Source organism: Balaenoptera borealis (genome assembly GCF_965194805.1).
Source record: "Balaenoptera borealis genome assembly, chromosome: 1".
NCBI lineage: Eukaryota > Metazoa > Chordata > Mammalia > Artiodactyla > Balaenopteridae > Balaenoptera > Balaenoptera borealis.
In genome coordinates, this window is record NC_138860.1 from 35,428,517 (window position 1) to 35,455,083 (window position 26,567).

The 26,567-nt window shown below is 53.3% G+C and overlaps 1 protein-coding gene across 25 annotated transcripts in view; it reads left to right on the plus strand.

Annotated features, from left to right (window-relative positions):
* Positions 1-7,637: 7,637 nt before the first annotated feature.
* Positions 7,638-26,567, plus strand: part of LOC309628449 (uncharacterized protein) — an 88,508-nt gene continuing 69,578 nt past the window's right edge. For 16 of the 25 annotated variants that reach the window (XM_082391560.1, XM_082391573.1, XM_082391572.1 and 13 more), the window contains exons 1-4: positions 7,646-8,142; positions 20,362-20,405; positions 22,081-22,115; positions 22,514-22,616. The gene's annotated coding sequence lies outside the window, so the exon portion shown is untranslated. The other 9 variants (XR_014244528.1, XR_014244530.1, XR_014244532.1 and 6 more) reach the window with 9 other exon arrangements.

The window sequence follows — 26,567 nt, forward strand, 5'->3', positions numbered from 1 at the left end:
ATGGAAACAACACTGGCAAACATTGAAAAGGCTTTCAGTAGCTGGGATATGGTAGGCAGCTGTAGTTAAGCAAGCAGTCTTTAAAAGGTGCTGTGAACACAAGCCAGCAGGTAAAAATGAAAGCTGCACCCTTACCCTAGATTAGAGGTTTAAAAATTCCACTAGTCTTCACACTGGACAAGAGGTTGTCCAGTGAGTTTAGAATCTAAGAAGTTTCAAGGAAGTTAATTTACCTTTGATTTAGGTCATAAGTCCCCTGTGTGATTGCTGTACATGAATACATAGCTCTTTGTAATATTTTTTGGAAATTTGAGATTATCAAGATACCAATGTCCTGCCACATTAAGAGTATATTGTAGAGCTGAACTTTGAGTTACTGTGCAATTTTTTTTTCACGCTGTCATTTGTAATATGTTTTGTGAGAATCCTTGGGATTAAAGTTTTGGTTCCAAAAGAAAAAAAGAAAAGAAAAGAATCCGCCTGCCAATGCAGGGGACACGGGTTCAAGCCCTGGTCCGGGAAGATCCCACGTGCTGCAGATCAACTAAGCCCGTGGGCCACAACTACTGAGCCTGCGCTCTAGATCCTGGGAGCCAGAACTACTGAGCCCCCGTGCCACAAATACAGAAGCCCGCACGCAACGAAGACCCAATGCAGCAAAAAAAAAAAAAAAAAAAAAAAAAAAAAGACGATACTGGCCAGGTGATCAAGGGTAAAATCGTTTGTCATAAGTCCCGCTGATGGTCTGTATCCTTGATGTGACCTGAGGAGAATGGCATTTTTATCTCTGTCTGGATCTTCCACCCCAAACCCCACAACTCCAGACCAACCATAAGAAAACATCAGAAAACAAACAGACAAACAAATTGAGGGACAAAATACCTGACCAGTCCTCCTCAAAACTTTCAAGGTATCAAAACCCAGGGATGTCTGAGAAATGTCACAGCCCAGAGGAGACTGGGACAGAAAAAGGATGTTAGGGGAAAACTAGGGAAATTCTAATAAAGTGTGGACTTTAGTTAATAACAATGTATCCATCTTGGTTCCTTAGTTGGATAAACATGTCGTACTAAGGTACTAACGTGTTGGAAATAGGGGTGCTGGGTCAGGGTCCACGGCACTCTGTACACTCTGTACAGATCTTGGCAACTTTTTTGTAACTCTAAGCTATTCTAAAATTAAGTGAGTACTAAACAGAGATAAGAATGTTATTTCCCTGATTTGAACATGCCTGGGTTTCTTTTCATGGTCACATTTTTGCTATCTGGATGTGTCTTGGAATCAGTAGCAAAGGAGAGTTGCCAGCCCCTGGGAAGATGTGGGTGGTTTGCAGGTGGCTTGCTCTGGAGCTGAAGACCACGGTGGGAGGTCTGCAGCCTCGGGCTGCACTTAGAACCATGGGAGGGGATGGGCCAGCTCAGTTAGGGATGGAACCTATAAATAAAACTTTTTTCTTTTCCATTATTGCTTATCACAGGATATTGAATATAGTTCCCTGTGCTAGACAGTAGGACATTGTAGTTTATCCATCCTATATTTAATAGTTTGCATCTGCTAACCCCAAACTCCCAATCCAACCCTCCCTCACTCTTTCTCCCCCTTGGCAACCACAAGTCTGTTCTCTATGTCTGTGAGTCTGTTTTTGTTTCGTAGACGAGTTCATTTGTGTCGTATTTTAGATTTCACATATAAGTGAGATCATATGATATTTGTCTTTCTCTTCTGACTTACTTCACTTAGTATGATAATCTCTAGGTCCATCCACGTTGCTGCAAATAGCATTATTTCATTCTTTTTATGGCTGAATAATATTCCATTGTATATATGTACCACATCTTCTTTATCCATTCATCCATCAGTGGACATTTAGGTAGCTTCCATGTCTTGGATATTGTAAATAGTGCTGCAATGAACATTGGGGTGCATGTATCTTTTCTTTCTTTTTTCTTTCTTTCTTTCTTTCTTTCTCTCTTTCTTTCTTTCTTTCTTTCTTCCTTCCTTCTTTCCTTCCTTCCTTCCTTTCTTTCTTTCTTTCTTTCTTTCTTTCTTTCTTTCTTTCTTTCTTTCTTTCTTTCTTTCTCTTTCTCTCTTTCTTCTTTTTTTGTCACACGGCATGTGAGATCTTAGTTCCCTGACCAGAGATGGAACCCATGCCCCGTGCACTGGAAGTGTGGAGTCTTAACCACTGGACCACCAGGGAAATCCCAGGGGTGTATGTATAGTTTTGAATTAGAGTTTTCTCCGGATCTATGCCCAGGAGTGGAATTGCGGGACCCTATGGCAGCTGTATCTGTTCCTGCACGTCTCACATCAACCACCTGCACTCCAGTCCTTGCTCTCAACGTCATCTTCGGGGAACCCAACCTGCGACAGGGACCTTGACAAGAAGAAATGGCTCAGGGAAAAGCTACCTGCACAGGGAGGAGATAGAGGCCATCACCCCTGGGGTGCGGTGGGGAGAGTGGGCACAGAGATTTGTCATTTCACCCCCGATACTCATCTCAGCCCTCCTGGCTGCCCCACTCTAGGTCACCTCGGGATACAGAGGTGACCCGGTTAGAATCCCTGCCTGTGCAGGAATCTGGGGGCACCAGCGGGTCTGAATAATATTAGTGCAGGGTCTCCCCCGCGGCACTGGGGTTATTCAGGGCGGGTCATCCTCTGCTGAGGGCCCCTCCTGGGCACTGTGTGGGGTTTAGCAGCATCCCTGGCCGCACCCATTTGATTCCAGGGGCCCCTCCCCCCCAGTTGAGACAACCACAGATTTTCCCCACACATCACAGAAGAACTGGGTGAGGCGGGGGCGGGATGGCCCTGGGCAAGGACAGCTGTGTTGAAGCAACCAGCCTGGCCCAGGGCAAGGTCTGCCCCAATCCCGTCAGCGCCTGCATTTAGAACTGCCCCTTTCGTCTCCCACCTCCCCTGCCCTGCAGTGGTCTCCGAGACATCATCCCCATGTAATAAATCACACCTTCTCAGTTTACTGTTTGCTGCCCTCGCTAGAACGTGAGCTCTTTGAGGACAGGGATGCTGTTATGTCCCAGCACCTAGAAGAGTGTCTGCTGTGTAGTAGATGCTTCATAAATACTTGCTGAATAAAGGAGTTGAATAAAGGGATGAGTGGATGAATGAATGAAGGTTACAATGGAAGGAGGGGGGAGATTCCCTTTGTGGCTCTCGGGGGTTGGGAGATCAAGTGAAAGATCTGTCCTAAATAGGCTGACCAGCCTTCTGGGGTTCCCCGGGACTGAGGGTTTCCCCAGAGTTCCAGCACGCAAACCTGAGCGGTCCTGGGCAAACTGGGGGCGGGTGTTAGTCACCCTATCTAAACACAGTAACAATTCCAGCTGCAATAGCAATGGCCAATGACCTCTACGGTCTTATTGACCATGCACAGTTCTTTACCTGGCGGGGAAGGGTGGGCCGGGATTGGAATTCTGGTGATCCAGGGCGGGTGAGGGCACCCTCCGGGCTTTAGTAGGGGAGTCCAGGAAGGTTCTGGAGGAAGTGACAGTGACACAGGAGGGAGGGAGGAGTCTAAGGAAGAACGTCCCACATGACATCGTGTGCCAATGGCCCTGGGCCCAAGGTCACACCTGACCAGGGCTTGCTTTTTTTTTTTTCCTAATTTACTTTTCCCCACATGGATATGCAATTGTCCTAATGCCATTTATTGAAAACTCCTTAATTTCCCCACTTTCTGTCATATCAAGTTCTCATATATCTGTTTCTGGACCTTTATTCTATACCATAGAGCTATACGTCCCATCCTTGCACCACTAGGGCTGTTTCATCACTATAACTTTATTTTTTATTCATTTATTTTTTTTGGCCGTGCCGTGCGGCATGTAGGATCTTATTTCCCTGATCAGGGATTGAACCCGTGCCCCCTGCAGTGGAAGCTCGGAGTCTTAATCACTGGACCTCCAGGGAAGTCCCCAGGGCTTGCTTTGACATCCATCGAATGGTGGCAGATGGGCACGGGGAGCAGCTGTCTGTGAGCCATCCTGTGTAGAAATGCAGGGTGGAGGGGAGGACAGATGGAGCGGGAGGGGAAGAAACGGAGGAGGGAGGGAGGAAGGGCGGGCGAGAGACAGACAGAGCATGAAAGCTGAAAATAGCTCTTAGTGCCGGGAGCCTTGGAGCCGGAGCCTGGGAGCCAGGGTGACTGGCTCTCCTCCCTGGTGTGTGTGTGGGGGGGTGGCTCTGGGCTTCTCAGGCTGGGAATGGGGTGCACAGAGCAGGGACGGAGCAGGGACCCTTCTTTTTGGGACCTCATGGGCCATCCTCAGCTCACAAAGCTGAGCCACTCCTGGCCCTACGAGTGGGGGGCTTGTCCTCCCTGTCCCCTGGATCATAGCCCCTCACACACAACTTCCCTGTGTGTGTTCCCAGCAACCAAGAGAATCTGTTTTTAAAAGATTTGACTGTATGACATGAATCACAGCAAGATCCTTTTTGACCCAACTCCTAGAGAAATGGAAATAAAAACACAAATAAACAAATGGGACCTAATGAAACTTAAAAGCTTTTGCACAGCAAAGGAAACCATAAACAAGACCAAAAGACAACCCTCAGAATGGGAGAAAATATTTGCAAATGAAGCAACTGACAAAGGATTAATCTCCAAGATTTACAAGCAGCTCATGCAGCTCAATAACAAAAAAACAAACAACCCAATCCAAAAATGGGCAGAAGACCTAAATAGACATTTCTCCAAAGAAGATATACAGATGGCCTACAGACACATGAAAGAATGCTCAACGTCATTAATCATTAGAGAAATGCAAATCAAAACTACAATGAGATATCATCTCACACCGGTCAGAATGGCCATCATCAAAAAATCTAGAAACAATAAATGCTGGAGAGGGTGTGGAGGAAAGGGAACTCTCTTGCACTGTTGGTGGGAATGTAAATTGATACAGCCACTATGGAGAACAGTATGGAGGTTCCTTAAAAAACTACAAATAGAACTACCATACGATCCAGCAACCCCACTACTGGGCATATACCCTGAGAAAACCATAGTTCAAAAAGAGTCATGTACCAAAATGTTCATCGCAGCTCTATTTACAATAGCCAGGACATGGAAGCAACCTAAATGTCCATCGACAGATGAATGGATAAAGAAGATGTGGCACATATATACAATGGAATATTACTCAGCCATAAAAAGAAATGAAATGGAGGTATTTGTAATGAGGTGGATGGAGTTAGAGTCTGTCATACAGAGTGAAGTAAGTCAGAAAGAGAAAAACAAATACAGTATGCTAACACATATATACGGAATCTAAGGAAAAAAAAAAAAAGGCCATGAAGAACCTAGTGGCAAGAGGGGAATAAAGACACAGACCTACTAGAGAATGGACTTGAGGATATGGGGAGGGGGTGGGGCGAGATGTGACAGGGTGAGAGAGTGTCATGGACATATATACACTACCAAATGTAAAATAGATAGCTAGTGGGAAGCAGCCACTTAGCACAGGGAGATCAGCTCGGTGCTTTGTGACCACCTAGAGGGGTGGGATGGGGAGGGTGGGAGGGAGGGAGATGCAAGAGGGAAGAGATATGGGGAACATATTGTATATGTATAACTGATTAACTTTGTTATAAAGCAGAAGCTAACACACCATTGTAAGGCAATTATACTTCAATAAAGATGTTTAAAAAAAAAAAAGATTTGGGGGAGGGGGGTAAACATACAAACAAGAGCAGAATGGATACTTTTTCAGAATGTGAATGGCTCTGTGTAAGCCCACCCCCAGGATAACCACAGTCCTGACCTCTAACACCCTTGACGAGTCAGCCTTGGTCTGGGCTTGCGGACCCACGGAAGCTTCCTCATCCCCTCCTTCAGATCCCATCTCTCCCTCGGCATCTTTGTGAGAAGCACCCGGGGAAGTGGGACTTCTAGGCTGTACTGCTGCTAGAACTCCACCTGGGCTCCACCAGGCTCCAGCGCCCCGCCCTGTGCGCCTCTCTGACCCTGAGGCACCTCAACTGGTAGGAGCCGCATCCCCTTCCCTCCTGGGACTTGTGACACTTAAGGGAGACACCGAAAGGACAAGCCTTTGGCTCCCTGGCTGGCAAAGAGCAGGTACTCAATTGTCATAAGTGTCCGTATCAGTGAGGGTTCTCCAGACAAACAGAATCCATAGGGTGTGTGTGTGTATATACACACACACGTACATATGTACACGCATACAAAAATATACAGCTGTGTATATATGCAGTATGCATACATACATATACACATATAGTATATACAATACACACATACATACATACACACATATAAAATGCATAGTTTGTACATATACAGTATGTAAACATACGTATAACATATGCAATATACACACCTAGGTACATATATATCATACATATATACACACATACAAAGATATTTAGGTGTGTATATAGACAGTATATATACATACACATATAATATATGCAATACATACACGTACATACATATAGACACACATATACACCTACATATAAAAGCATATAGCATAAAAATAAATATGTACTGTATATATAAATTCATCATATATATACATATATCATATATATAAGATATATACACATACATATATACAATGTATACACACACATACACACCTATATGTAAATATGCGCATGTACATACACATATAATACATACGCAAATGTGTATATAATAGTATATACATATATACATATAATACCTAGAAACATATACACATACAGGTATACAACATATATACACATCTATATATAAATATACACTGTATACATACATACATACAGTGTACATATACTGTATATATACACACCCATATATCAATATATGGGTGTGTGTATATATACAGCATGTTCACATTTATAATATGTATACTATATATATATATACACATACATACATGTATACAATATATACACACAAATATATAGGCTTGTATGTATACTGTATATAGTACTTACACATATACTACAAACGCACGCAAATATAAACATATGTGTATACATATATATAATATGTATACACACATATACAAGTTAATAGGCTTGTATATATTCAGTATTTTTACATATATAGTTTTGTTTTAAGGAGTTGACTCATGTGACCGTGAGGCAGGCAAGTCAGGGCAGGACTCTGGGCTGGAGACACAGGGAAGAGCTGATGTCCCAAGGCCATTGGAGGAACAGTTCCCTCTTTCTAGGGAAATTCATTTTTCTCTCCAGTCCTTCAACTGATGGACGAGGCCCACCCACGCCACGGCATTGACAATCTCCTTTACGCAAAGTGGACCAATTTCAGTGTTCATCTCTTCTGAAAAATACCTTCCTGGCCACATCTGGAATAATGTTTGTGGTTGCCGGGGCCCCACGCAGTGCGCACATGAGATTAACCATCCCCGTGGCGATGATGACAATTTATTTTCTCTCTTGACCATTGTCACTACTATTCCAATTAAAATGACAGCGCCATGAGGGTAGGGCATTTCCTTTTCTGCCAGTACTGAGCGTCCAGGGTCTGGTGCCTAGCATAGGCTAAACACACGGCATTTTTGTGAACAGAAGCCGGGATTCCGGCTGTCATACTTAATGACGAATTATAGTCTTATTATTTGGGGGGGGGGTGGTCACAGTACGTCAAGGCGGGAGTCGAACCCGCCACCCCAGGCCCTGAGGGGTCTCCCCGGGTCCCCACTTCGGGCCGGTGGGGGTGGCCGGGGGGGAGCCAAAGACGTTCGTGCGTGCGTGCGTGAGAGCGGGCGAGTCCACGGGGACGGCGGCGCGTGCGCCGCGAGTGAGTGGTTCAGCCGGGCCTTGGCTCATTGTGCTCGCCTCACGCTGGCCCGAGTTGGCGGCAGCGCTGGAGGTCACGGGCCTGTGAGCACAAAGAGGGAGCCGGGGGCCAAACGGGAGCGCGGCGGCGGCGCCGGCTGAGGCCCAGGCCAGACCCCCTCCCCTCAGCCTCACGCCCGCCTGCCCGCCTGCCCCGCCCCCGCCGGCGGCGCCCCGCCCCTCCCCCAACCGCCAGGCTAGCCTGGTGCGGGGGCCGCGCGCGAAGACCTGGGGGAGAGGTTGGAGCTGAGGCTGGAGTCGCCCGTGGGGGCCGAGCCCGCCGTCTACCCGTGGCCGCTGCCGGTCTACGTAAGTGCCGCCCATCCCCTCTTCCCAGACCCCTGCCCCTCTTCCCTCACGGCGCGCGCTGAGCCCACCGAGAAACGGAGCGACTCGAGTCGCCAGACCCTCTTTGGGGTCCCCCTTCCCGCCCTGCCGTGGTTCTCCGCGGCCGTTTCCAGCCCCCGCGCGCAGGGTGGGCAGAGGGGAGCCGGGCCCGGCCGGGGGCACAGACTCGGCCGCGGGGACCCCGCGCTTCCGAGGGGCGCCCGAGCCGGGCTGCCGTTGGCTCTGTAGGGCTGGGGACCCCGGTTTCCCCGGGCCTGGACTGCCGGCGGGCTTGCCCTTCCGTACTTTATGATCTGACATGTAGGGTTTCTTTTTCCTGGTAGTTTATCCTTAGCGCTGTCAATGTGCTTAGCTTTTTTATTTTTGAGGACACCCTTTCCTCCCTCTCTCCAGTTTTTTGTGTTTTTGTTTTGTTTTGTTTTAGTTAGGCATTTTGTCCCTCTGATCTTGAGTGGGTGGGCTGGCTGGACCCTTGGAGAGGAGGCGTTGTCTCCCCTAATTTGAGTGGGTGGGCTGGCAGGCCCCTTGGAACGGAGGCATTGTGTCCCGTAATTTGAGTGGGTGGGCTGGCTGGACCCTTGGAGAGGAGGCATCCTGTCCCCTGATCTTGAGTGGCCTTTGGAAAATGACACGCTGAACGGAAATTTACACAGGCTTCCGGTGATTCCAGAAATGCAGGGTGTCTGGGCAGGTGGACGCCCGGCCTCTCGTCCCCCGTGGCGGCGTGGTGCGCGTGTTCTTGTCTCAGGGTTTACGCTTGGGCCCCGCAGCCCACCTTTGGGAGGGAAAGCGCAGCGGGCGCCTTGGGCCGGCGCCTTTGGGGCGCCCTTTCGTGCGCTCTGCTTGCGGGGGACCGGCCTCCAGGGGACCCGGCGGGGAAGCCTGCGCGACCCGCCCCTTGCGCGGGCTCCAGTGTGTGTCAATTTGTGGAAACTGTGTCGCGGCCGGGGGCGGGGGCGGGGGCGGGACGCTGGGACCGCCTGGGAGCCGTTGTTGACTCCGGTCCCCGGTTCTCCGCAGTTCTCCGAGGTCGGAGGGTTTCCAGCCCGCCACTGCGCACTGGCGCTTTCTATTTTTGCTCTTCCTGTGCCCGGAGGCGCGGCTGAGCCTGGGCTCTGGCTTTTTCGGTTGGGTAACTCTGGGTGGCCCGGGTGGGCGGCCTGAGCAGTGGGCAGGGCGGGGAGAGATCCCAGGGGTGGGAAACTGAAAGTGGGGAGAACCTTCAGAACTCCAGCTGATCCACTTGCCTCGCCTCCCCGCCCCTCTTACTGCACTTGTCATGTACGGGTTGGCTGGCCGGCGCATTTTTCAAAATGTAATAATTTGTTTATCCTTAGTAGCCGTGAAGCATAGTTCACTTGTAGTGCACAGTTGTAGGAGTTTTGACAGATGATCGCCGTCAGGTGGCAGAGCAATCGCGTCATCCCATTTGCTGCCCTTTGGCGCCAGCGCGCCTCTAGCCTCTTGGCCACTAATCTCCTCTCTGTCCCTAAGGTTTTGGCTTTTCCAGAAAGTCAGATAAATGGAACAACAGCATGTAGCTTTTTGATTCTGGCTGCTTTGGCTCAGCAAAACCTATGCGAGATTCATCCCTGGTTTGTTTGTTGTTGTTGTTGTTGTTTTAAATATTTATTTATTTCGTTATTTACTTAGCTGTGCCGGGTCTTAGTTGCGGCACATGGGATCTTCATTGCCGCGTGCAGTATGTTTTAGTTGTGGCGTGCGGGATCTAGTTCCCTGAGCAGGGGTGGACCCCGGGCCCCCTGCATTTGGAGCACGGAGTCTTAGCCACTGGACCACCAGGGAAGTCCGTCATCCCTGTTGTTGCGGGTATGAGAAGTCACTCCTTTTTCTTGATGTGTTGTATTCCATTTTCCGTTTGTCCATTTGCCTGCGGGTGGCAGGACTTGTGGGATGTTTCCAGTTTTGAGGGGATCAGGAATAAAGCTGCTGTAAACATCCCAGGGCAGGTTTCCATGTGAACTTGGGTTTTTACCTGACTCGAGAAAATACCCAGGAGTGGGACTGGGGTCTGTGCTAAGTGTATGTTTAACAACCCTTCTGCATCTTAGAAATTGGTATTTTTGAGTATTGGAAGAGTTTAGAAATCCACTGTGACCCAGCACCCAGGCACTTGAAACGAAGTTGAAAGTTCATCTGGAGATGGTCACGTTGTCCCCATCACTGTCTTTTATTCGAGGCAGAGCAAGGCCACAGATTTGTAACCCTTGTAAGGGAGGCGTCGTGTGCCCAGGCCTTGGCAGGACCTGGCTTTCTAGTGGTGGGCGGTTCTGAAGTGGAGAGTGTCTTTCCCTTGCTGGCCGGACCTCGCTTGGCAGAGTGCGGGGTGTGCTGCCTGCCTGGCCGGGCGCTCTTTCTGCCGGTCAGCAGCCGTTCCTGGTGTGTCTGTCCTACTACCAGGCAGGCGGTCAGGGGCCCTAGTGAAGTGCTCAGCGAGCCGCAGCCTTCCTAAAGCTTTGCGGGTAACGTCTGTTACCCTCCCATTTCCCTGCTGAGGAATTTTGCTTTCTCATGGGAAGTGAGGGGGCAGTACTTTATAAGAGTTCATATTTTGTGATGACTTGATGCTGAATACATTAAGAAAATGGGCTCCTTCCAGAAGCTTAACTTCTGAGAAGGTCAGATTACTCATGTGACCGCACGTTTGAAATGAGTGAGCTTGTACACAGAAGTTCAGCTGAGGTGTAGTGCCCCGTATATGGGATCAGCTGAGTTCCCAGAGGGTGGGGCTGCCAGATTTTCCCTGGGGGAGGTGTGGGTGGCTTCTCTGAGGAGGGGACACCTGCAGGAGGAAGTGCAAACAGCCACAACCACCTGTACGCGGAAATGTCCAGCCTCCAAAATGGGCTTTTGCGCAATTGACAAATAGGAGGGCGGGGTGCAGGGCGAGTTTTGTTCCTTCCGTGACTGAGAGTTCCCAGATATCCACTTATAGCTCACGGTGGCATTTCTAAAGCAGGATGGCCCTTCTTTTGGTGGGAAAACCGGGTCTCAGCTCAGGAGGAAGCAGGTGGTATCTTCGGCTGCCTGATGGCAGGGCAGGAGCCAGCGAGGGTGTGCAGTGGTCCTTCCCCTCCGTGACTCACTGAGGCTGTGGGCGTGGAGCGGCCCCAGCGTGACTGTCCCCTCCTGCTTCTGGCTTCCTCCTGAGAGCCCATGAGTCTCTGATGAATGCCCGCTGAGCAGTCACGCCCTTCACTCGACTGTGAGTAGTAGCTGAAGTGGGCGGCCGAGTGAGCCATCCCTCCCTGTGACTCAAAAAATATTTTCTGATCTGACCTCTGCTGGTGTGAGTCCTGCCTAATCTGAGCTCAGGTGGAAGGCAGGTTAACCCTTTGACGACTTTACGTGGGTGAAGTAGCCTCTTTAAAGAGGAAGGGATCACCGGAAAAGCCTGGTATTCCGTATGTACGTGGCTGTTAGCTTTCGTGCTTCGGTCCCTAACATCCAAATGCCCCTTGTATGCTCTGTTCCTGGTGGGAGGAGCCAGAGGCAGACGGCCCTTTGGATATTCACTAGGCAGGAGGTGGCAGAGCTGCAGGGGACCCGCCCCCAGTCTACCTCTAGGAGCTGCGTCCTTTTTTCCTTAATTAAATTAAACTTTTTATTTTGAGATGATCATAGATTCTTGCACAGACGTCAGAAATAAGTCGGATACATCCCACGTTCTCTTTACTCAGTTTCTCCCGATGGTGGCATCTTACAAAGCTACGCACCGATGTAATGATTTCATTGGCATTGGTACAATCAAGATACAGAGTGTTTGGTGTCCCTTTTGAATTCGGGGACCTGTAGGGTGCGACTGGCTGTGTCTGCGCATCCCTGGGTCCCGGGCCGGCGCACGTCTCCCAGGAAACCCCTCTCCTCCCTCTTTCTTTCTGCCGTGTCCTCCTCTCGTGGTCCTGGCGCTCTTCCCCAGTGCGTGCGCCTTGTCTCCCTGGCTGTGGGATGACAGTCCTGTTTCCTTCCTCCCACTCAGGGTGCTGCCTGGGGGCCTCTTTGGCATCTTCTCTGTCCCTTCAAGCTGTCCCTGCCGTTCCCACCAGCCGGGTCTCCTGCCGAGGCTGTTCACAGAGGACGTGCTGGGTGTCTGTGCGCGGTCCTCTGCAGCTCATGCGTGGCTCTGTAGTGCCTCCCTCACCGCCCGCCTTTCTCTTCCTTCCCGGACTCTCTCTCCCCACCCACGGCCGCTGTCGCGGTGCCTAGCCCGGGGCTCTGTTCCTCGGCGCCCCCGTGTGGGACCGGGCCCTCTTCCTGTCCATGGCGCCTGGCAGGGCTGCCGAGTCACAGGTTCCCGTGAGCTGCAGTTGGGAGGTCGGTGGCTGTGTGCTTCACTGAGTATTGACCTTGGATGACGATGCCTCCTCATCTCTGAGGGGCTTCCGTTTGAATCCCCTCAGTTAGTCATGGGGTGCGTGGCCGATGCCCGGAAAGCATGTCAGACTCACACCAGGTGCACAGGCAGCCGGTGTGTGAGAGAGGTTACCTCTGAGAACGCTGGTCCTTTGAAAACCTGACGCGTCTTTTCCCGGGTGGGGAAGGGGTTTTGCAGGCTGTGTGCTGGGGGGCGGGGGGCCGCCACGGGGTGGTGCCCACGGGGACGGCGGGAGTCGTGGGGCTCGGGGCGGGGAGCTCTCGGGAAGGATTTGCACATCGCGTGGTGGTGGTGACTCACATTTCCCCTGGTGTGCAGGTGGCTCCCTGGCGTCTGCTCTGTGCTCACCCTGCGCGCTGAGTGAGGCTCCCACCGGGGAGCAGGTGCTGGGGCCGCAGGACACGCTGGGCCCACACCTGGTCTGGGACAGACACTCGGTGAAGGGGCGGGACAAGGGGAGGAGGAGCCACGCTGGGTCTTGTGGGTTTTGTGTCTTTTTAAATAACAGCTTTGTTGAGATCGCATTCACACACCAGAGAACTCAGCCATATGAAGTGTACAATTTAATGGCTTTTACTATATTCACAGAGCTGTGCAGCCATCACCTCTAATTCCAGAACATTCCATCAGCGCAAAGGGCCCGCAGTCCCCTGCCCCAGCCCCTGATACTAGGAACCTCCTCTCTGTGTCTGTGGATCTGCCTGTTCTGGACGTTTCCCATCAATGGAATCACACACTGTGTGTCCTTCTGTGTCTGGCTTCTCTCACTGAGCATCGTGTTCTCAGGGTCCGTCCACGTTGTTGTGCGTGGCAGGGCTTCTCCCCTTTGTATGGCTGAGTGATGCTCCCGTGCATGTGGCCCAGGTCGTGGGGTCTCGAGGCCCCTGGAGAGGCGTTCGTTTGGCTTGGTCCTGGGGTGGGGTGACGCCAGTTGCACTGATACGGTGCTAACAGGACCCCTTGCTGGAGTGGGAGACAGCTGGAAGGCTGAGGGTGCGGCTCGCCTTGGCCTTTGAGACCGTGGGGTGGAGGCCATGCTGCCGCTTGTCGCTCGGGGAGCGCCAGGCGAGTCCTTCTCCAGCTGTGCCCCCTTGGAAGGGCCTCCTCCGTCCCTGGGCTTTCCCTCCCTTCCCTTCCCGGCCTCGGCCTCGGCCTCAGGCCAGACTGCTCTGTGGCAGTAAAGCATTTTCTTTGGTGAGGGCGACAAAAGTTCTGGTGGTGAACTTTTGGTCGTCGTGTTCCCCCGTCCCACCAGGGTCACTCCACGACGGCCCCTCCACGCGGACCCCCGGCGTCAGGCGCTCAGCACTTGCAGCGGCTCCTTGGGTGGCTGGGCGGCCTGGGCTCTTACGGGTGGGCTAGTTTGGGTTGAAGCAACTGAAATGGTCTTGTCACCCCTGGAGCCCCCGTGGCGCCCCGTCCTCCTGTGGACACACCCATGCCCGTCCTGCAGAAGGACGGCTGCCCGGACAGCAGGACGTCCCGGCCGGTCCTGGCTCTGCGCAGACTGGCTTCCGTGAGCTGCGGACCCAGGCGTGGAGCTCAGGGTCAGGGGCAGGTCTGGAAACGCTCCCGCAGGTGTGGCGGTAGGTGAGGTGGCACACGAGCCACGCGCGGCCCTCCTGGGAGCCACGTGATGAGTCAAAAGGAGGAGGCGAGGTACGTTTTCATAGCATTGTACGTAAGCGAGTACAGCTGAAACGCTACGTTTTCAACGTGCCATTTAAAGAGTTACTGAAGGGCACTTTTACTTTGTGTGTGTGCGCGTGCACGCTCTGTCTTAGAAATCCGCGTGCATCTTGTGCTCACAGCACATGTCACTGGAGTGGGCCAGCGCACACCATTGCCCCTCGTCCAGGTGGCCAGGGGCCGCTGTGGGCACAGTGAGGCTCTAGACCCCTCTTCCTCGTGGGGGCTCCTTCCTTGGACCCTGGTCATCGGGGCCCCTGTGTGCACAGCGGGTCCCACCCACCCGGGTCAGGGCCACGGGCCCACCGTGTCCTGCACCTTGTCCATGCCCTGGGAGCCACGGGCCCGCTCACTCTTCTCTCTTCCTCCTCTACCTGGACTTTGGCCTCATGGGGTCCCGGCAGCCCCTTCCTGTTTTCCCATGTTGACAGTTCCTTGCAGTGCCGGTCTCGCGGGCAGGGTTTTGCGACGCGGCTCGGTCCCGAGACCAGCCTGGTTTGTCGCCTGGCCCTGCGGGGAGAGGGCCGGGTCGGCGGTGGGAGGAGAGCCTCCTTCCTGGCTCTCTCCTTTGCATCGCTTTACCAGGCGGTTCCCCTCCTTGGCCTGGCTTGTCCTCCGGTACGGTCCTGGGGCCAGGCAGCACCCCCTTGCTGGGGGCCTGCGGACGTCCGGGGCGGACTGTGGACGGGACCCGTGTGATGCTCCACAGCCAGTCTCTCTGCCACCCCCGCCCCTGTGTGAGATGCACTCATTTTCAAGTGAAAACCTGTTCGCTTCTTGAATACTCAGGCCCACCGCAGGTGCTGGCCCTCCCCCTCCCCCTTCACCCCCTGCTCCCTCCCCTGGTGAGTGGGTGCTCCCCAGTGGGGCCGCAGGCTGAGAGGTGAGGCTGAGCGCCTTCGCTGGGCCTCGGGGCCCTCTGCTCACCCGCCTGGCTTTCCTCCCAGACGGAGAGCCTTCTGTGGATTTTCCAGTCTTCCAGCCAGATCTCTGCTCTCAAAGCCCTGCCACTGGGAGAGGCAGAGAGACAGCCGGCAGACCTCCCGCCATGTTCCATCTTCCCTGCCTTTGACTCTTCCCGCTGTGCTTCTCCACTTTGGGAAACAGTGCGTGCATCCCACCCTGGCCGCTCTGTCCCACTTGCCTTGGCCCCCACCCCAGGGCTCCGGAGGTGTGCAGAGCAGCGGGGAAGAAGACAGCGACCCCCAGCCCGCAGGCCGTGCCCCCTGCAGCCTGCTGGGGAGTGAGGACCGTGGACAGAGGCCCAGGGTGCTCCCCCTCGGCACCTCCTGGGCACTCGTGCCCTCAGCAGATGGTGATAGTGTGGTCCCTGCTTGCTTCAGGCCGGTGGTTCTCTGAGCGGGGCCCCTGGGCCAGCAGCTTCCCCACCAGCTGGAACTTGTTAGGAATGCGGGTTCCTGGGACCCAGACCTGCTGACTCTGAAAGTTTGCGGGTGGGCCCCAGAACTCCACTCTGACCAGGGATTCTGTTGCTCATCCCGCTGTGATGCCCCTGCCTTGGAGGCCCCCTGGGTCCCGGCGTCTTCCTGCTGCAAGTGGGAAGAGGAGGACGGAGTCCACGTCTTGTCTCCTCCCTAGTCTCTGCCCCCTGCCTCTCGCCGGGTCCTCCAGGGACGATGTCTCCAGATGTCGTGCCCCTGTCACCGTGAACCAGCCTGCGTGCTCAGGGGTGGGCCGTGCCCTGGCAGCGAGCACCCAGGAGGCCTCCTGTCCAGGCTCCTCACGCCGGGCGCAGGGCCTGCGGGGATGAGCGGGGGCAGAGCCAGGCCTGTGGGCGTCCAGATGGAGTTCCTGTTCCCACACCTGTCTTCACGGTCAAGGAGGAGGCAGGGGCCTGCCTAGTGGGACAGCCAGACTCCCCCGCCCCATGGGCGACCCCCGCCCTCACCTGAGCTGGGCAGGGGAGGGGAGCGGGCGGACGGGACGGGCTTGGTGGCGGCTCAGGCCTGATGACAGCTTCCGGCTTCCGCACAGGGTGCTTTTTCAGGCGGGAACGGTTGTGCTTATTGCGGTTGTTTTCCCAGGATCCCGGAGTGAGGCCGCCGGCTCTGTGGTGAGCAGCATTCCGCTAAGCCTGTGCGTGGCTTCCTGTGGAGGCTCTGACGCTGTTAATGAGAAGAGCCTGGGTTAGTCACTGACTCAGCAAGCAGCCAGCAGCGGGCCGGGGCTGTGGCTGGGACGGGGAGGCCGGGCGTCCTGTGCAGCGAGCCCAGGGCTGGCCTCAAACCCCGGAGTTCCAGGGCTCCCCCGGGGGAGGAGGTGTGGGTGCTCCTAAGCGCGGGCTTCTTCAGGGCTGTTCTCAGTCAGACCTTTCTGGGTCGGCTTCTGGCGTCACTCTGTTCGGAAAGCCTGTGAAGCAGAAGAAGAGACCACAGCCGAGAAGCTGTGAGAGCTTCTGAATCATCGATGGTGATCAGGGCATCTTAAATCATACGACTCAGGACGGTCGCTGGAAGCTGGCCAGTCCCTAAAGCAGCATCCTCAGATCGTAGGAGGCACGTCGTAAACTGTTTCCTTCTTTTCGTTCTGGTTGTAAAGCTTGGGAAAGCTTGAGTTCATCTCATCACAGATGAGACCACATTCCAGGCCCCTGTCTTCCCAGGTCAGCGTGATGCGGCCTGAGACGCGGTGGCTCAGCCAGGGCTGCGGCCCGCGTGCCGTGAGGGCCCCTGCTGCCCCTGCAGGAGGAGCGTCTCTGGGGCGCGTCCAGCCTCCTGGGGGGACCAAGGGAGGGAGCGCAGTCCGAGCCGGCACGGGCCTGCCACGCGGTGCACGCTCAGGCACACGCGCGTGCTCACGGGGTCCTTTCAGAGCGTGCACGCTGTTTTGTAACTCCACAGTGGTGACCGGAATGAGACTATCCTGGGTACTGTCACATCCTCCTGTGGCTCTAAGACTTGTTCTTACGGGCCGTGCTTGCAGGGTAGTGTATTGGCCTAAACGCAGACATGGATTTAGCAGCTTGAGACGATGCACACTGATGACCTCCCATGGTTTCTGAGGGCAGGGATTAAGAGCAGGCGGACCAGGGGATTCTGCCCGAGGGTCCCTCAGGAGGCTGCAGTAGAGGCTTCAGCGGGGGCTGCCCCATCCGAAGGCCGGACCGGGCGGGATGCCTGGCTTCCAGGAGGCCCCTCCCGTGGCTCCTCAGCACGTGGGCCCCCGCAGGGCTGCTGAGGCTCCTCAGTGCACGGGGGCCGGCTCCCCTCAGGAGGAGTGTGACGCAGGAGAGCGTTGGTGGAAAGTTCTAGACCCTCCTCCTCATGCTGTGACTACCTCAGCGCCTTGTACACTGTGCTGTGTGCGTTTGTCTCTGATCAGACCCTGCGGGACAGCGTGGCGTCTTCTCTGCTTTCAGTGGTTACAGGAGCCCAGGGAATTCAGGGCTGCCAGGACTGTCTGTCTGGACTCACTGGATGTTGTGGACCAGGAACAGAGTCTGTCGGCCACGTGAGTGTCTTAGATGCTCAGTATTTTCCTGCTGAGGTGGAGGTACTTTTAACAATACCTTGCATTTCCTCCTGTAGATTTTGTTGTTGTTTTTTGTTTGTTTTCGCCACGCCGTGCAGCTCGTGGGATCTTAGTTCCCCAACCAGGGATTGAACCTGGGCCCTCGGCAGTGAAAGCTCAGAGTCCTAACCACTGGACCGCCAGGGAAGTCCCTATTGTTGTTGTTGTTGTTGTTGATAGCTGTTTTGAGGTGTAATTCCCATACTCTTCACCTCATCCACCTAATACGTGCCGTTCCCTGCTTTGTAGTGTATTCATTGAGTGCAGTCGTCACTACTACCAATTTTAGAACATTCCATCACCCCGAGAGGAAACCCCATCCCCATTAGCATCCCTCCCATCCTCCTCCCCAGCCCCTGACAACCAGGAACCCACTGTCTGTCTCTGTGCACTTGTCTGTTCTGGACGTTTCCCATCAGTGGAATCACACCCTGTGTGTCCTTGTCCGTCTGGCTTCTCTCACTGAGCATCGTGTTCTCAGAGTCCATCCACGTTGTAGCGAGTGTCAGTGCTTCACTCTTTTTCATGGATGGATAATATTTCAGTGTGTGGAGGGACACATTTGTTTATTCGTTCATCTGTTGATGGACATTTGGGTGGTTTCCACCTTTTGGCGGTTGTGAACCACGCCTCTGTGAACATTAATTTTTGGGTTTTTGGTGTGGTTTTTTTTTTTGGCTGCGTTGGGTCTTCGTTGCTACACGCTGGCTTTCTCTAGTTGTGGTGAGTGGGGTCTAGTCTTTGTTGCAGTGCGCGGGCTTCTCATTGCGGTGGCTTCTCTTGTTGCGGAGCACAGGCTCTAGGCCCGCGGGCTTCAGTAGTCGCAGCACGTGGGCTCTGTAGTTGTGGGGCATGGGCTTCTTTGCTCCGCGGCATGTGGGATCTTCCCGGACCAGGGCTCGAACCTGTGTCGCCTGCATTGGCAGGCGGATTCTTAACCACTCCGCCACGAGGGAAGCCCAATGTTCAGGGTTTTGTGTGGACGAATATTCTCGTTTCTCTTGGGCAGACACCCAGGAGAGGAATTGCTGGGTCATTTGCTAACTGTTTAACCTTTGAGGAGCTGCCAGACTGTTTCCCAAACCCAGCCGTACTCACTGTTTTCTGCCGTTTGCCAGGAGTTCTTGGGGCCGATTGTTCCCATCAGTGGTTCTTCCCCAGGGTTTCTGGGTCAGCAGTGGCGCTGATGCTGCGGGTCGGTTCCCCCGTGTCGGGAACCACTGGTCTGCAGGGCTGTCCTGTGCTGGACCGCGTGTGCTCCATCTCCCGCCCCCGGCCTTGTCTACGTAATATGAGTTCAATGGATATTTACTGCTCCGTCCTTGGTAAGTTGGAGGATATTATTAAGAACGATAGAAGATTGTTTTTTTCCTTTGCCTTAAAAATAAGATTCTGGGCAAAAGGTCACATATCGTAATTCTATTTACAAACGTCCAGAACGGGCAAATCCACAGAAACAGAGAGTGGATTAGTGTTGTCAGGGGCTGAGGAGGGGATTGGGGCGCGTCTGCTAATGGGGTGATGGGATATTCTGGAACTAGATAGAGGTGATGGTTGCCCAGCTCTGAATGTATTAAAACCCACTGAACTGTATACTTGAAGCGGGGGCCCATTCTGTGTGAATTATATCTCAGTAGGGCTGCTGTTGCAAAGATGAGGCTTAGGACACAAAGGGTGTTTCTGGAGTTGTTTGACCTGTTAGGACCGCTGCGCCGTGGGGGGCCCTGTCCTGGGACCCTCCGGGCATCCGTGTCCTGGCCCGTAGGGGCTGGGCCCGCATTGCCGTCCTCCACTGTGAAGCGTGGAAATGGTGGCCAGGTCTGAGAGGGGCAGTCGCTGTCCCGGGGCAGGGCTGGCAGCTCTGGGCCTGACCATCTCACCTCCGGCTTCAGCCTGTGCTCTTCGTGGCCCCTCCTCTCGCTGTGCATCCTCTTCGAGGCCCCTCCTCACCGCGATAGGAACCTTCACCGGCGGGGCGGAGGTGCAGTCTGGAGTTACAGACCGTCCACACGATGCGTCGTCCTCACTTGGTTTCTGCGGGGTCTTGGGTTAGCTGGCTGCCAAGACCCCGGCGAAAGGCCAGAGCGACCCCCGACGTACTCCTTGGGGAAAGCGGTGAGGCCAGGAGAGCGCCGCTGTGGCCAGGAGGGAGGACCGCTGCTCGCCCGCTCCCGGTGGTTGCATGAGTGGTGTTTCCCCATTTAATAGATGGAAACCGAGGCCTGCGGTGGTTCAGGGACTCAGAGGCAGGCCTGTGGCTTCCAGGCTGCAGGAGCGCCCGGGGGAAGTCCTGCGGAAGGAGGGTCGGGGGCTTCGAGTCCATCCCAGTCCCTTCCCCGCAGCCCGCTGGGTGGCAGGGCGCTGCAGGAACAGGCGCTCCCTGAGCCAGCGTGTCCCACGTGGCAGGACATGGCCCCAGCGCTGTGGGTGGAGCTCTCTGGTGGGTCCCGTGGGTCGGGAAATGAGGCGGGGAGTCCCGGGGGCTGCAGCACCCGCCTCGTCTGGTCGCCCCCATCACCGGAGCGGGGAGGGACGGCTCTGAACCCTGTCCCGTTGTCTTTCAGGACAAACCTCACGATGCTGCTCACAAAATCAGCGAGACCATCCGGTGAGTGTGGTGCCTGCTGGGGTGGGGCCTCGGGGTGGGCCAGTCTTGAGTTCCCAGCAGCGCCCCAGCCGTGCGCTCCCCCATTCCTCCGTGCTGATCCGTGTCAGCATCGTCAGCATCGAGGAGGCTTGGGAAGTCAAGTCCTCTGAGTGTGACCCAGGACAGGTCTTGGTGCTTCGTGAGCTGGCTTCCTGTGGAAGAGGCTGGAAATCCTGAGTGGCCAGCTTCGCGAGGGACCCCTCCCCTCTCCCCTTATCATCTTGCTTTACTCTTCTCCCGTGGGGTTTGGTGTGACCTTTGGGTTTGGGCCGCTCTTCCCTCTGTGAGCCTGCCCCGTGCTGTGCAGAGGAGGCCGGGTGCCCGGGAGGCTGACCCGGGTGAGGTCTGGGAGGAGGGCCGCCTGCTGTGTTCTAGTGGGCTGTCTCGTCACGTGGGACCTGAGGGTCTGCGATGGCCTCCAGAGTGCCCTCGGGGGCCCATGAGCGGAATCCTGCAACCAACCGCTGTTGGCTTTAGAATGTTCCACGTGTGTGACCGTGGCCCTGGCATCTCACTGCATTGTGCCTTAAAATCCTTAGCTGTGTTGCCACTGCCTGGGCCACACGCCATTACATCTGCTTGAATCTGGGGCGGCCGGGCTGGTAACAGTACAAAAGGCTGTTTAGTACATAGGGGTGGTACTCCCCCCTCTCCGTCCTGTCCTTCCTTCTAGAGGCGAGCATTTATCAGTTTCTTCTGTATTGTTTCAGGTTATATGTATGTATATATTACTGTAGTATATTAGTATAAAATCTATCTTAGGGTTCTCCAGAGAAACAGACCCAGTGATGTCTGTGTATATGAGATTAATTTAAGCAACTGAGTCACACGACTTCAGGCTGGCGAGTCTGAAATATGCAGGACAGGCCAAGAGAGGCAGACCCAGGGAAGAGTTGATGTTGTAGCTCAAGTCTAAAGGCAGTCTGGAGGCAGAATTTTATGTATACACATACAGATGAATTCCGTATAATATAGTACAGAGGGGTTCTGTGTAGTTCACCCAACTTTCTCCAATGGTGATGTCTCACATAACTGTAATAGCAAAACCAGAAAATGGACATCGGCATAATCTACAGACTTTATTCACTGTGCATGTATGGTCACGTGTATGCACGCATGCATTCTTGTAACCTCCACCTCAAACAAGATGTAGATCGGTTTCATCCCCACAATATTTTTATCCCTCTTAAATACATAAATACAGATATCCTGGAGTTGGCAAGTGTTGTGAACTTAGGGAAGCAGTGTACTAAGGTGTTCATCAGAGAAGAGCTGGTGTCCAGTTTAGGTTGTCATCATCACTTCCTGATGTGAATCCCAAATTACTACTTTGGTTTTTTTCTAGTATTAACAAATTCCTGACATGAGGTGGATCTTTGACTTACGTAGCATCACTAGATGACCTCTAGTGCGCAGACATGTGCCAGGCCAGCTCCTCGGGCCTCTCTTTGTTTTGAGGGTGGTGGGACATCAACACCAGACTGAAGGTTGCCCAGATCTCTCCCAAACCCAGATTACCCCCCAACCCCTGTTTTTAACCACATCAAATGTATTTATTTAATACTTTGACTCATGCTTTTGGTTTTGATCTTCTTTTGAAAGATTGTTTTTCTCTTTTTCCCTTCTCTCCACATAGGAGGAAAAGAGACGTAGAGTTACATCCAGAGAATGGTAAGAATAATAAAGCTTTTTGTTCTGTGCAATATGTAATCTTGATGACTGAAATTACTTTTCTGAAATCTTTTAAAAAGAAGAACTTTATAGTGAGTTGAGAGGGTGAACATAGATAGCTTAAGGATGCTGGGTTTGCGGTCAGGTTATTAACCTTGTGATTCAGGTAGAATTATCTTACAAAGAATGAATTGGGGGTAACTGGCAGTTATCAGAACTAGATCTAAAAGTTGTATTAAATATTAAATGTTGAGGTAATATGTGCCTTTCAGGGCTCCTGAGATGAAGATTGATTTTTGGTGGGGGGGGTGTGGGTAGGAAGGAAGACCTTTTGAAAACTGCCTCCACGGGAGGAGTCTGTGAAAGTCATCCTTAGGGTGTGTGATTTTGCTTGACAGAGTTGCTGGACCGCTCCCTGCAGAAGAACCGGGAAGAGTAAGACCAGGAACACACGTGGAAGAAGAAGAAAGAGATGATAAAGTAAAGCCTGGTCACCTCCAGGTTTGTCACTTCCACCTTAATCTCAGAACCCATTTGGTTTTAGGAAGGGGGGTCAGGGTGTGGGGAGCGTGTAGGAACAGAATGACTTTTACTAATGATCAAAATGACCTTGGATTTAGCTCAAATGCTCTTCAAACTCATTTTTCTGCTGGTTCTCTATGTGGAAGGTGTGTTACGTGGCTCTGGTGATAGTAAATCAGCGGTAGGCCTGGAAGTCAGCTGGACCTCTGCTACTTGATCAGTCAGTCACAGAGCTTCAGTCTGTCCCCTCTCCTGCCTGCATCTCCTGCCCATGAGGTCTTTGTGAAGGTCTCATTTTCAAACACATGAGGTGCTAAAGTGCTCTAGTATCGTCCAGGTATAAAGTTGCATTCTTAACTGAGATCAGACCAGTTCTTTCCCCAGACCTCCAGCTCCTTTGTAAAATCAGAGTTTCAGGTTCTATGAAATACGGATGTACCCACTGAGCCCCCATGGGAGTTGGGGGGGGTAGGAGAAGGGATTGGGGATCTGTTACTGGAAGCGTTACCATTAGACAGCACTGCCCCATATGACAAGGGGCTGACATTGGTCGGGCACAGGTGGTAGAACAATAGCACATCCCTTTTGGTTTTATTAAGACGTTGATTAGAAGTTTCAGCTCAGCAGAGGGGCAGCACCCTGGGCAGGCACTGGGCCTCCACCATCTATGGATCCTCCCCTCCAGCACCCAGGCTAGGTACTCAGTTACCAGCAGCCCAGAGGGCAGGAACAGAGATCTGCCAGGCTGGCCTTCCCAGAGGGCAAGTGTAAGCAGCACAGCCAGGAATGTGAGCGACAGGCTTTGCTGGGTTGTCGAGAAGGAGGGCGACGTCTGGTTCGGAATGGCTGGAGTCAGCGCTAGCCTCCCCTCGGACACGTGCACTGGGCCCCCTGGTCTCAGGCTCACACAGGCCTCCAAAGCCCTTCCCTCGGGATGGCGCTCAGACCCTCCACCCAGCCCACCCTCCCGCCCCAAACACCAGCAGGTCAAGCACCACTCAGAGAAGGGGGCCTTTAAAGGGCTTTAGAAAACCTTAGAATCCGGATATGGAAGCTACTATGTTTCACTTCTGGCTGAGAGCTCTGCTCCCAGAGCACAGGATGGCAGACGGGGGCGAGATGGGAGGGTCTCGCTGTGACCCGGAGGCACTGCTGGCCTTTTCAGCCACATGCCTGCCTTCCTTGGAAATACATTTCATTAACAGCCAAAGGGAACACCCTGAGAAACAGGAGGAATTATTGGTTCGTTTCAACCCTTAGCAACAGGGAGTTTTCACCACTGTGTATTTCCTCTGCTCTCTGCAATGCGCTGGAACTTTCCTTTGGGCTAAATGAGCCTCAGCTGTCCACGGCACCCTACACACTTGGCGACTCCGCCTGACCCGGGAGTGCCCTGGGCCCCAGGGACAGGGTTCCTCCTTCCTGACCACCCCCTCGTGGGAGTGCTGAGGCCTGTCAGCCCCCAGCTCTGGGGGCTCAGCGTCCCCTCGGAAGTGACTGCGAGTCAAGCTCCCCACCGACCCCCTCCGCCCTGGTCTCCCTCCCGCCAGGGCCGCTTCGTGCGCGGTGCCGGTCGCCCCTCCTCAGGGGGGAGGAGACCCGCACCGACTCCGCTCCACTGACCTGCCGCTGCCCGTCCGGGACGTGGCCGAACAGCCAGTAGGTGTCGGGGAAGCCCCGAGGGCGGGCGCCCTCCCGCACCCTCACCACTTGGTGCTGCTCCGGGTGGAGCCCACGGCCCGGGTGGCAAGAGGCGCGACAGGGGTGGGAAGGAGACGGGGCCACGGGAAGCCCGGGCCGGGGCGCAGAGGCAGGAGGCGGCGAGGGGGGCCGGCCCAGCCGCGAAAACGGTGCCTCCGCCCCGCCCAGGCCCAAGCGGCCCTCAGACCTCCCTGCCGGCCCCAGGGCTCGGGGTGGGTGACGGGCGCGCCGAAGAAGCCGTCCCGCTCGAGCCGTCCAGAGAGGCTGGCCCAGGGGTTGTGCCTGTTCCCGGCATGGGGCGAGCACCGGGGCCTGAGGGTGTGGAGCCGTCCGGCTGCAGGTCACAGGCTTTGCCTGTCGGAAAGGAGGGCTGCGATGGGGCTGTGCCGACGGAAGGGGAGGTTGGAGCCGCCCACAGTCCCCGTTTGCCAGGCAGAGCTTCATGGCGGACCCTGTTCTCCGCAGCCGTGCGCAGCAGGGACTCCCAGGCCTGGCGAGTCTGCGCCCCACCCAGGGCCGCTGGGTTCCTGCGCGGCAGCCCGGCATCTCCTGCTGAGAAACCCCAGAGACTGTGCTCCGTCCCCCAAGCCCACCGCAGCGCTGCAGAGCCCAAGGGGACTGGGGCTTCACCCCAAACTTGAGGAAGCCACACCTGGGGGCCGCGGCACAAGCGCGGGTCCCACCTTCCCCGCAGGAGCAGACCCCGCGGAGGGTCTATCTTTTGGAAATAAATTTAGACTAACAGGTTTTACACACAGAATCTTAGAGCTGGGAAAAGTCCTTTGTGTCATTCATGTAGCTTCATAAGATTTTTTTTTAATGAAAGGATGGATTTCCTTGAGCAAGAGTGAATTTCCAGGAATGGGTCCCTGGATACCAAGGACTGTTTTGGGGAAGAAAGATGAATCTATTCTGTGAACGCCTTATAGAACTTATTCTATATTGTAGTTCTGTCTGGAAACACATGTACCGTTGATCTTTGTAGCAGCCCTTAACATCCTCAAGAGAATCTCTCATTTCCCCATTAGTACTTGTTATAGACTGAATATTTGGGTCCCCCCAGCGTTCACATGTTGACATCCTACCTCCAATGTGATGGTATTAGAAGGTGGGTCTTTTGGGAGGTGATTAGGATTTGATGAGGTCATCGGGATGGAGCCCTTATGATGAGATTCTTACCCTTGTGAGAGTCATGAGAGAGCTGGCTTTTTCTCTCTGCTCTCTGCCCTGTGAGAACACAATGAGAAGTGGACAGTCTGCAACCCGGAAGAGAGTCCTCACCAGAAGGCGATGATCCCGGCACCTAGATCTCAGACTTTCAGCCTCCAGGACTGAGAAATACATTTTTGTTGTTTACAAGCCCCCACCCAGCCCCGTTTATGGTACTTTGTGACAGCAGCCCAAACTGACTTAGCACTCTTTTCTTCAAGTAAATGGAAGAATTTGTGGAGCCCATCCATTTTACGATACAATTTCCCAAATAACCAAGATTCTCCCTGTACACTCTGATTTGTCAACTTTTTTATTTATCAAAATTGTTATAAAAAGTTTCCATATTTTTTCCTAATAAATTGTTTCCAATCCATGTTGTCACTATAATGGTTCTATGATATTAATAATTTGAGCCCCAATACCCTGCTTAAAATAATCATTTATTTGTGTTATGAATACGTTCAGGGTTCAAATGCAAAAGTTTTAAAAGGATATACTGTGTAAAACATCTATGTCATCCCTCTGAAGGAAGGAAGGAGGGAAGAAAGGAAGGAAGGAAGGAAAAAACATTGAATTTGCCCTCAGTTTAGCTGCCACTTCCTAAGGGAAGCCCTTTCCAACTCCAGACCCCCAGGCATCACAAATAAGCTCTCGTGGGACACTGTCCATACTGTTGCACGTCATGTTTCCTGAAAAGCTGATTCTGAGACAAGGACAGACTTTCAGGAAGTTTCTTGGGGTGTGTATTTTGGGATAAACATAGAATTACCGTATGACTCAGCAATTCCACTCCTAAATCATTAAAAACAAACACTCAAACAAATCTGCATACACACATGTTTATAGCAGCACTATTCACAATAGAAAAATCATGGAAATAACCCAAATGTCCATCAATGGATGAATGAATAAACAAATTGTGGTATATACCTACAGTGGAATAGTAATTCAGTCATAAAAAGGAATGGAGCAATTAAATATCAAACAATTACACGGCCAAAAACATTTTTTTAAGAA